Here is a 10216-nt window from a genome sequence, read left to right as displayed (position 1 = left end):
GGGATGCGTCATCGCTAGCTCCGCCCCTTGGTGTGTGTGGGTTTCCGCATGGAAAAGGTATGGTTTGGTGGCAGTTTGTCTGGTGTTAAATTTTAGTTAGTGTATATCAATTAATTTAATTCACTCTTGTAGCTGGAATAGCTTCTGGTTTGCGGTTTTGCAGTGGTGCGCAGGCTGTCATTGATCCCCGGGTAAGCCCAGTTTGATAAACGGTTTATATAAAACAATTACATCTGTTTAAATCGCATGCTTTTATTTCAGCTGGGTTGAGTCCACTTTCCGTGTGAATTGTCAAACATTATGCTGTGAGCAATCATACAACTTTTTTATGTATTACATTTGTTAATTTGGTTAACGAATTGTTAAATCTTAGCAGGATATTCCGTAGAGACGCTTTCGATTGCAGCCAACAGATTAAGACTGTGCTGCTGTTTTGCTGCTATTTCCTCTGTTCCGTGTTTAATGCTGAAACCTAAGGCTATGGAAACGAGATGGTCGGTTCATCACTGTGCGCGTTTGGCGAGCGTTGACCGGCTCCCATTCAGTGATCGGCTTCCTGCAAGTGTTCAGTGCGACCTACTTAATTTGAGTTTTCGTTGTTTTGTTACTGCATGTTTTTTTTTCTTGTGACTGTTTATTTACATCTGTTGTAATAGTCTTGTGGTTAAATCTCTTTTTTGTTCTTTTCATATCTATCTATATTTTACTGCTATATTGTGATTACTGGAGAATTCTCTTAACCCAGTTTTAGTATAATTGAGGTATTTATTGATTGTTTCTTGCATCTGTGTGTTAGGCCCTGTATGAGAAGGCTAGCTGTTATGATATCCTGGTGGTGGTGTTTGGAGCACGACGTGTGGACTGCTGTCTGATCACTCACTCCACTGGTGTGTGTGTGTGTGTGTGTGTGTGTGTGTGTTTGTGTGCGTGTGGTTTAACATTCACTTTACAGCTAGCCTAGTCTGTTTGTACGTTTTAGTCCCTGTTTGAATTGTTGTGGTTCTATTTTGTAAATGTTTTTTTTTCTATTTGGATTTAATAAACCAATATGCTTCTATGCTAATGTCCTTGTCTCTGCCCTTCATGGTCACGAACCTGTGTGTCTCAATCTAAACACTTAGTTCCCTTACTTTAAAGGGGTGGCGTAGTCAGCATTAATTCCTAGGGTTTTGAAAATCGTACTGTAATCTGAATTAGTTCCTGTGGCCACGCCACACTACCTTCATAAATCTCAACAAACCCTAAAAGCCAATAAAATTTAAATCTGTTATATATTTCACAAAATGAAGTTGGTGTTTGATTAAAAATGTATTTAGTTTTTTAAAGTTACATTTAAATATATATTTTAAAGAATAGAAAAATTACACTAATCACTTCAACAATAATTACTCAATTCAACACAATTTAAATTACATCTTAAGAACCGGTTGGACACAATTGGCGACCGCTTTCAAAGAGAGGGACACCATGAAATCAGAGCAGAACCGCATCAAAAGAACAGCTGAAGCGTGAGGAGACACTCATCTTCATCTGACAACTGAAGAGAAAGTGAGTTAACTGTATATATTTCACTATATATTTTTCACATAGATAGAATCAAACGTAATCTTCAGATGAGATGAAAACTTTTGTTTACTTGCCTTTATTTCTTGATACAAATGAAGTTGAGTTTCTCCTCACAGTCTCTGTTCTCCCATCTCTCTGTCTTGGTGTTGCGGGCTCCACAGCGGTACGGCTCAGGTGGACACGACGGCAGAGGAAGGTTGTTCTGTACATTCTTCACGTTCAGCCAAAACCAGTGTTCATACAAGAAGCGCAGGCCTGTCCAAACCCTGTCTGTCTGGACATTTTTAGTCTCACTTTTAATCTGATTTACTGGCCACCCTAAATGAAAAGAAGCCAGATCGGTGTAGTTAGATCTGCAGAACACCAGAGCTTCCTCCCATGTTGTAGCTGCCCCTTGGTACTCACAAACAAGAGAGACAGAGAGTTTCTGACGGGTGCTTCAAGTTCTCTCTCTTTATTCCGCCCGTGAAGAGCGTCATTCAAGCTTAGTTGCGTAGCACCGTGAAACTACACAAAGAAAATCAAAGACAAATAAATACCACTCATATACAGAATAATATAGTAAATAAAAGTTACAATTACAAAGAAACAGATGAAAAATAACAATTTAAATAATGAAAACGGTAGAAAACAACCACTAAATAAGCAGAGCTTGTATTAACTTGAAACAATTACAACATGCAACAAATAAATCAACTTTACATACCTCGCTCCGCTTTACCAAAGGGTACTAAGTTGAAATAAACTGGAACCAAAGCCTCATTTACCAGGAACAACTTTTTTTATCTGGGCAAATTTCGGAAGGACATCAATCGTTACCGTTCTCTGCTGATCTGACCACCTGCGTTGCCCCGCCCTCCAATGCGTAAGGCACGTAATATGTTCAGAACTAATTTAAAGTGACAGAACCACCAATCAGTCATTTACACATGTCTTATTCTCCTGCACCGGAATGAAGTTGTGTTGTGTGTTGTGATGTGTTGTGATTTTGAAGGGTTTCGTTTGTATTTATAGTTAGCCCTTCTTACTAAAGCTCTTTTTATTTCTATTTTAATTTCCTTTTCCAAAAGGATACTGATATTTGTTACAATGATTAGAGACTAATTTGCACTTCTGAAAGAGAAAGTCTGAAGGGTACTTTGATTTAAGAAGAGTGATTCAGAAAGTAAAAGGAAAACATTTCTTTTGAATATATCTTTATTTGTGTAAAACTTTAACCCTTTAAGTGTGCTGTTGTGAAAAGAGTCAATCAAGCACTTTATGCAAAAGTGAAAGTTTATTTATAAAGAAAACATACTTTTTTACTAAACTTTGGTTCCTTCTGTTTATTCCCAACTCATCATACATTTTTGCTGTATAGTAGTTCAATCTATACAAACTGATAAGTAACCAGTATTGGTAAAACATGTAGCTTACTGAAGCCAACGTTGCATTTCCTAAGCAGTGGTATAAAGCAGGGTCACTTTTGATTTTAAAGAAAAATCGCGTTGAGAAACACATTAAAAAGAACCTGGGTTTTAGCGCCAACAATTTAAAGTGGTAGAGACACCTGACATCTGAATAGGGCGCTACATAAAGTGGGGGCTCGTCCGGGATTAACCCTTGCTGCTACACTGCTAAAAAGTAATTGCAAAAGAAATTATCCTGTCTCTGGGAAAGCTGGTGCTTAAGTTAGGCAGGAGAAATGGATGTTGATGAATCCTCCTTACAAACTGAACTGGATAAATGGTGTCAGAAAGCAATAGTTGATCAGAGACATGCAGTATTACTGTTGGATGTGCCTGCAGAGTTGGAAGTGGCAAAAATTGAAGAAACAGTACAAATAGTCAAAGCTCTGGGAAGAGTAAGAGTCAGGGATTATAAAGAAGGACCAACACCAGGATTTCTACATGTGCTGTGTGAATGCAGAGAAGTTGTTGATTCTGCAAGCCTACCTGTAGAAGTAATACCTGCAGAGGGTGGGAAGCCTTGGAAGATAGTTGCAGCGGAAAAAGCTGAGTTGCCACCTCCTGGATTTGCTGAAAAACTGTCAAATCTGCTAATACAGGAAGGAAAGTCTGTCTCTGATCTACAAGCTATGTTCTCTTCACCCAGTTCCAATGCAGGGTCTCCAGAAGCAATAATCTGTGCGGTGGGTGAGCTGCTGGAAAAGACTTCGAAGCCTGTCAGTGATGGAAGTGCATACCGACGTTTGAGAGTTTTTTCAGGTGCTGTCCCTATTCCGGCAGGGGAAGAAGCCTTAGAGGCAGAATCCAGATGAAGCACTTTCTGATTTCTTGAAGAGAATGGAGAAATCTCTGACAAGGGTAGCGCAAAAAGGTGGGTTGCCTGGAAACAATGTTGATAGAACAAGAATTGAGCAGCTAATTCGAGGAGCTGTTGAATTTGACTTGTTGTTACTTCAGTTGCGTTTGATAGAGCGACGAGAAAATCCACCTACCTTTTTAGCTCTCTTGAATGAGATCAGGGAGGCTGAAGGAAGCGAAGCTGCCAGATACAGTCTGGGTGTCACTTTCAAACCCGTCCCACGACCACGACAGAAACTTTCTAGTCTGGCTGCAGTGAGAGAATTAAAGGCCGAGATTCAAGAGCTGCAGACCAAAGTAACCGAGGAACCTTCTAAAGTACCTGTGTCAGAGACACTGTTGGAGTCAAAGCCAGTACCAAGAAGAAGAGAAGCTGACTCACCAGTAGACTTAGAAGTACAGTCACTAAAGAGGCAGGTACAAAGACTAGAAGAGCAGCTGGTTTCACTGAGTGTCAGACAGTCATCACAAATATCCAAAGAACCATCACCAGAGCAGGCTGTTGCTTCTGCAAAACCAAGATTTGAAGTGACTAAAGAAGATTACTTCTGCTACAAATGTGGGGGAGATGGCCACATTGCTCCAAGATGCAAGGCTACTGAGAATTACAGCCTGGTGATACAGAAGCTTGTGCGATCATTAAGAAAGACCAGAAGTGAAAGAACAGATCAGAGGGGTAAATACACTGGGGACAAAGTCAGTTTCTCTCGGAAAAGCCAGACAGTTGTAGTTGGGAAGAATAGTCTGCCTGCAGGGCTGGTGGGTCCAGCAATGACCGTCGCTATGAAAGTCAATGGGCAGCCCTGTGAAGCCTTATTAGATAGTGGGTCTCAGGTCACCATCATCTTTGAGTCATGGTACTCTGAAAAGCTGTCATCAGTACCTATCCAGCCTTTTTCCGGCCTGTCCATTTGGGGCCTTAGCACAGCTAGTTACCCCTATAAGGGTTATGTTTTAGTAGATGTTTCCTTTCCAGCTTCTGTCATAGGTGTGGAAGACACTGTTTCCATCCTTGCACTGGTGTGTCCTGAACCTGAGGGACCAGAACAAGTGCCGGTAATCATTGGAACAAATGCAAAGTTTTTCTAACGCTTGATTGGACTCAACACAGCTGGTTCTGAGACAGATGTAGCACATGCCTTAAGAATTCAACTTCACAATACAAAAGTAATAGTACCGACAAAGCCTGTGCAGGAGAAAACTGTTGACATGCCGGCTGGTGAAGTGAAGTGGATCGGGCCAGATGCTTGCATTATACCGTTAAGAGGAGAAACGTGTGCTGTTTGTACAGTTGAGTCTCAAGAATCATTGGAGAAGGAAATTTTTCTGATAGAATCACCTTCAGATGATACACTGCCTGCTGGGTTGTTCATCGTACCAGTTGTACTGCCCACTTCTGCTTTGGAGGAGAGCAAAATCAAGGTGCTGATTAAGAATGAAACAAGCAAAGATATAACCATCCCAGTTGGAACAGTTATAGCTCACATGTTTCATACCGATACAGTAATGACAACGTCCAATGTCCCATCAAAACCCAAGAGGATTGATCCAGAACTGTTTGATTTCAGCAAGTCGGCAATTCCAAGAGAGTGGGAAGATCGACTTCGCCAGACACTGTCTGAGAGAGGTAATGTCTTTTCTGTGGAGGAATGGGACGTGGGGTTAGCAAAGGATGTCAAGCATCACATTCGTCTGAGTGACCCTAAACCATTTAGAGAGAGATCTCGGCGTATTACTCCAGCTGACATTGATGATGTCCGACGACACCTCAAAGACCTGTTAGCTGCAGGGATTATTAAGGAGTCTCGGAGCCCTTATGCTTCCCCAATTGTGATTGTTTGTAAAAAGTGTGGAGCAATACGCATGTGTATTGACTATCGTACACTGAACAGCAGAACCCTCCCAGATCAGTACACTACTCCATGTATAGATGATGCGCTGGACTGTCTTACAGGAAGCAAGTGGTTTTCGGTCTTGGACCTTAGGAGTGGCTACTACCAGATAGCCATGGCCGATGAGGATAAGGAGAAGACTGCTTTTATATGTCCTTTAGGCTTCTATGAGTTTGAGAGGATGCCACAGGGGGTTAGTGGAGCACCTGCGACATTCCAAAGACTTATGGAGCGTGCCGTGGGGGACATGCACTTGCTGGAAGTGATAGTGTACCTTGATGATTTTATTGTCTTTGGTTCCACTCTTGAAGAACATGAACAAAGGCTTTTGAAAGTCTTAGACCGCTTGGAGGAGTATGGTTTGAAAATCTCCCTTGACAAGTGCCAGCTTTGTATGTCACAAGTCAAATATGTGGGTCATATTGTCTCCTCTAATGGGGTTGCTCCAGACCCTGAGAAAATAGCAGCAGTCACTAGGTGGAAGATGCCCACAGATCTTAAAGCTTTAAGATCATTCCTTGGCTTCTGTGGGTTTTACCGGCGGTTTGTCAGGAACTACTCTGCAATTGTGCGACCCCTGACAGAACTTACCAAAGGGTATCCTCCAGCCAAAGGGGGTGGGAAAGGCACCACTGAAAGGAAATACTTCAAAGAGTCTGAGCCGTTTGGTAAGCGGTGGGGCGAAGATTGTACTGAAGCCTTTAAAACCATTATCCACTGCCTCACTCATGCCCCTGTGCTGGCATTTGCTGACCCTACAAGGACCTATATTCTGCATGTGGATGCAAGCCGGAATGGCTTAGGCGCAGTATTAAACCAAGAGTATCCAGAGGGTCTCCGGCCAGTTGCGTATGCTAGCAGGAAACTGAATGAAACGGAGCAAAGATATCCTACTCACCAGCTTGAATTCTTGGCATTGAAGTGGGCGGTAGTAGATAAATTTCACGACTATCTTTATGGAGTGAAATTTATTGTAAGAACTGACAATAATCCGCTCACCTATGTCTTGACTACAGCTAAGCTTAATGCGACAGGGCATCGTTGGCTGGCAGCACTGGCCACTTATGATTTTAGTCTCCAATATAAACCAGGACGATATAACATTGATGCCGATGTGCTGTCGCGGTACCCTTTGGGTGGTGGGCTATCTGAGGAATGGACCGAAATACCCCAGTCAGGGGTGAAAGCAATTTGTCAAAGCGTGTCAAGTGACAAGAATGAGGAGCCTTCTACCAGACTGATTGATCAATTGGGAGCCAGTTCCAGTATAGTTCCACCCACCTATGCATGCATTACCCAGCTTGAGCTAGGGAATCTCAAACAGCTAACACATACTGACCTCAAGTTGGCACAGGACAAAGATCCAGTTATTGGACCAGTGAAACTAGCTGTGAGGCAAGGAAAAGTACTTACTGTGAATACGGGTTCTAGCCCACAAATGACACTTTTGCTGAGACAGAGTACTAAGCTGGTAATCCAGAATGAGCTATTGTACAGAATATCTCAGAATCCCTGTGGTAAAGAGAGAAAACAGCTCGTTTTACCTGAACAATTCCAGCAACAAGTAATGTATTCCTTACATGATGATGCAGGACATCTAGGAATTGAACGGACTACGGACCTGGTGAAGGACAGGTTTTACTGGCCTCGACTGACTTCTGATGTGGAAAAGTATGTGAAAAGCTGTGGAAGATGCCTGGTCAGGAAGACGCCACCTCAAAAACGTGCTCCCCTGGGTAACATCACTAGTAGTGGTCCAATGGAATTAATATGCATTGATTTTCTCTCAGTAGAGCCAGATTCAAAAGGTGTTACTGATGTCCTGGTTGTCACTGACCACTTTACACGCTATGCCCAGGCTTACCCTGCTAAAGATCAGAAAGCAGTGACTGTGGTGAAGATTCTCTGGGAAAAGTTCTTTGTGTATTACGGACTGCCAGCCCGTATACATTCAGACCAAGGCAGAGACTTTGAAAGTAGACTTATAAAAGAGCTCCTGGGTATGCTAGGGATAAAAAAATCAAGGACAACACCTTACCACCCTCAGGGAGACCCACAACCTGAGCGATTTAATAGGACTCTGCTCTCCATGCTGGGTATGTTGGATGCTGAAGGAAAACAGAAATGGAGTCAGCACATCAGCAAGTTAATACATGCATACAACTGCAGTAAAAATGAGGCTGCAGGGTACTCACCCTATTTTCTCTTATTTGGAAGGGAAGCCCGCTTGCCTATAGATGTGTGCTTTGGCACTTCCTCAGGGGGAGGAGAAGAACAGACATACCAGAAGTATGTGGAAAACCTGAGGACAGATCTTCAGAAAGCTTATCAATTAGCTTCTGAGACCGCACTAAAGAATCATCAGAAAAACAAGCGTCTTTATGATCAAAAGGTGAAGTGTCAGAACATAGAGCCTGGAGACCGTGTGCTAATTCGAAATCTGAGTTTCACAGGAAAACACAAGCTGGAGAATAAGTGGAATTCAGCCCCGTATGTTGTTCTTAGGAAGCTTGACAATTTACCTGTCTACAAACTCAAACCCGAAGAAGGGACAGGAGGAGTCCAGACAGTGCACAGGGATCATCTCTTACCTATCGGAGAATCACTGCGGATGCCAAAGGTTAATGAGAGACAAGAAGTTCCTCAAAGGCCAGTGACCAGGTCTAAAGGTACAAAAAAACAGGAAGAAGCATTGAGAGGGAAAAGAGCTTACAAACCCCCTGAAATGGTTGGTTATTCCTCAGAAAGTGAAGATGAAAGCTACTATTCCAAAGACTGGTCTAGACAATGGACACAGCTAATTCCTGATCTCCATCAAAAGCTTGAAATGCAAAAGAATGAAGTAACTGCCCACACAGACAGTGAATCTCAACATTCAGGACAAGAGGAAGTGATTGAGGAGACCAATGAGACTGAGGATTCTGGAGAGAATGTTCACCCGATTGCAGACTGGGAAGAGAGGAGCTCTAGTACAGTGTCCGATTTAGAGGCCGAATCTATAGATCATCGTCCAAAAAGGCAGCAGAAACCTGTGTCCAAATTAAGTTATGATGAACTAGGCCAACCCAGTGAAAGACCCATAACAGTTGTACACAGAGGGATAGTTATCCATCTGCCAAATTCCTCAAAGATTGAACTTAGCTCTCCAAAAAGGTATTCCGCTTCACCTAAATGTGCCCGATGTACTAGCATATGTACAAACTCTGAGAATAGACTCATTATTCATGTTTAAGACATGTATACTCATGGGGACATGAGAATTTCACAAGGGGGAGGATGTAACCCTGGGTTTAATTTACTATTAATATTTTATTTATAATCATTTATTTATATTTATTTATTTTATTTTTTATTTTGTGACCAGAAAAGGGTTCTTTAAGAAATTATCTGTTCAGACATGTCTTTGGCAACAGGTTGTTTGGTTTAATGCTATTGGCTAAAAGGTGACTTGATCCCGCCTAATGTTGAGTAAGGCAGCTGCGATTGGCCAGGAAAGTAGGTCGGTCGAGAGGGTGAGGGGAGAGGAAAAAAGAGAAGTGCGGAGGTGATGTTGTCGGCATGATAACAGGGAATGTGTCACTTTTATTTGTAGAAACAGAGTGAAAACTGCATCATTTCAGTTTAAACCAGTATATTTCTCTGTTTGTGGTGTCAACACGACGACACAAGATGTCAACACGACGTGAATCAGAGAAAATGAAGGTTCACGCTTGACCTCCATTGCAGTAGACGGGACAATGTAGCTCGCTGGTGAAGTAACTTAACTCAAGTTTATTACTGAGATTAGTGTCTATAAGAGAGCTAGAAGTGATTGCCGCGGACGGTTGTTACAGCGATCAAGAAGTACGTCGAAGGAATCCAGATAGCGCTCCTAATCGCCGAGTGGTTAGGAGTTCCTCTGGCATCGCGGGAGCGCCACGGAGATTGCCGACTGACCATAGCCTCGCCTGGACTGATCTGACGGGTGACCGGATCCTTGACCGTTTAAGGTTCTATCAGGTACCTGTTGTTGTTTTTTCTGCTCTGCGAGAGCGAAGCGGCCATTTTCCTTTTTACTGGGCCTCAACGAACACTAGCGACGTCTCAGGCCTGCAACAGGGGGATTGAGTGTGAGAGTGTGTGTCTGTATGGTGGGCCCACCTTAAGCAGTGTTCTAATAGTGTTGTGATTTTGAAGGGTTTCGTTTGTATTTATAGTTAGCCCTTCTTACTAAAGCTCTTTATTTCTATTTTAATTTCCTTTTCCAAAAGGATACTGATATTTGTTACAATGATTAGAGACTAATTTGCACTTCTGAAAGAGAAAGTCTGAAGGGTACTTTGATTTAAGAAGAGTGATTCAGAAAGTAAAAGGAAAACATTTCTTTTGAATATATCTTTATTTGTGTAAAACTTTAACCCTTTAAGTGTGCTGTTGTGAAAAGAGTCAATCAAGCACTTTATGCAAAAGTGA

At 42.3% G+C, this 10216-nt stretch overlaps 1 long non-coding RNA gene across 1 annotated transcript; it reads left to right on the top strand.

The window, feature by feature from the left end:
* On the top strand, nucleotides 1-318 carry LOC122334779. The gene is made up of 3 exons (XR_006248811.1): nucleotides 1-57; nucleotides 133-191; nucleotides 262-318. It is a non-coding gene; the product is annotated as an uncharacterized LOC122334779 (long non-coding RNA).
* The last annotated feature ends 9898 nt before the right edge of the window (nucleotides 319-10216 follow it).

Source organism: Puntigrus tetrazona, unplaced genomic scaffold (assembly GCF_018831695.1).
Source record: "Puntigrus tetrazona isolate hp1 unplaced genomic scaffold, ASM1883169v1 S000000644, whole genome shotgun sequence".
NCBI lineage: Eukaryota > Metazoa > Chordata > Actinopteri > Cypriniformes > Cyprinidae > Puntigrus > Puntigrus tetrazona.
This window is presented reverse-complemented; position numbering and strand designations above follow the sequence as displayed.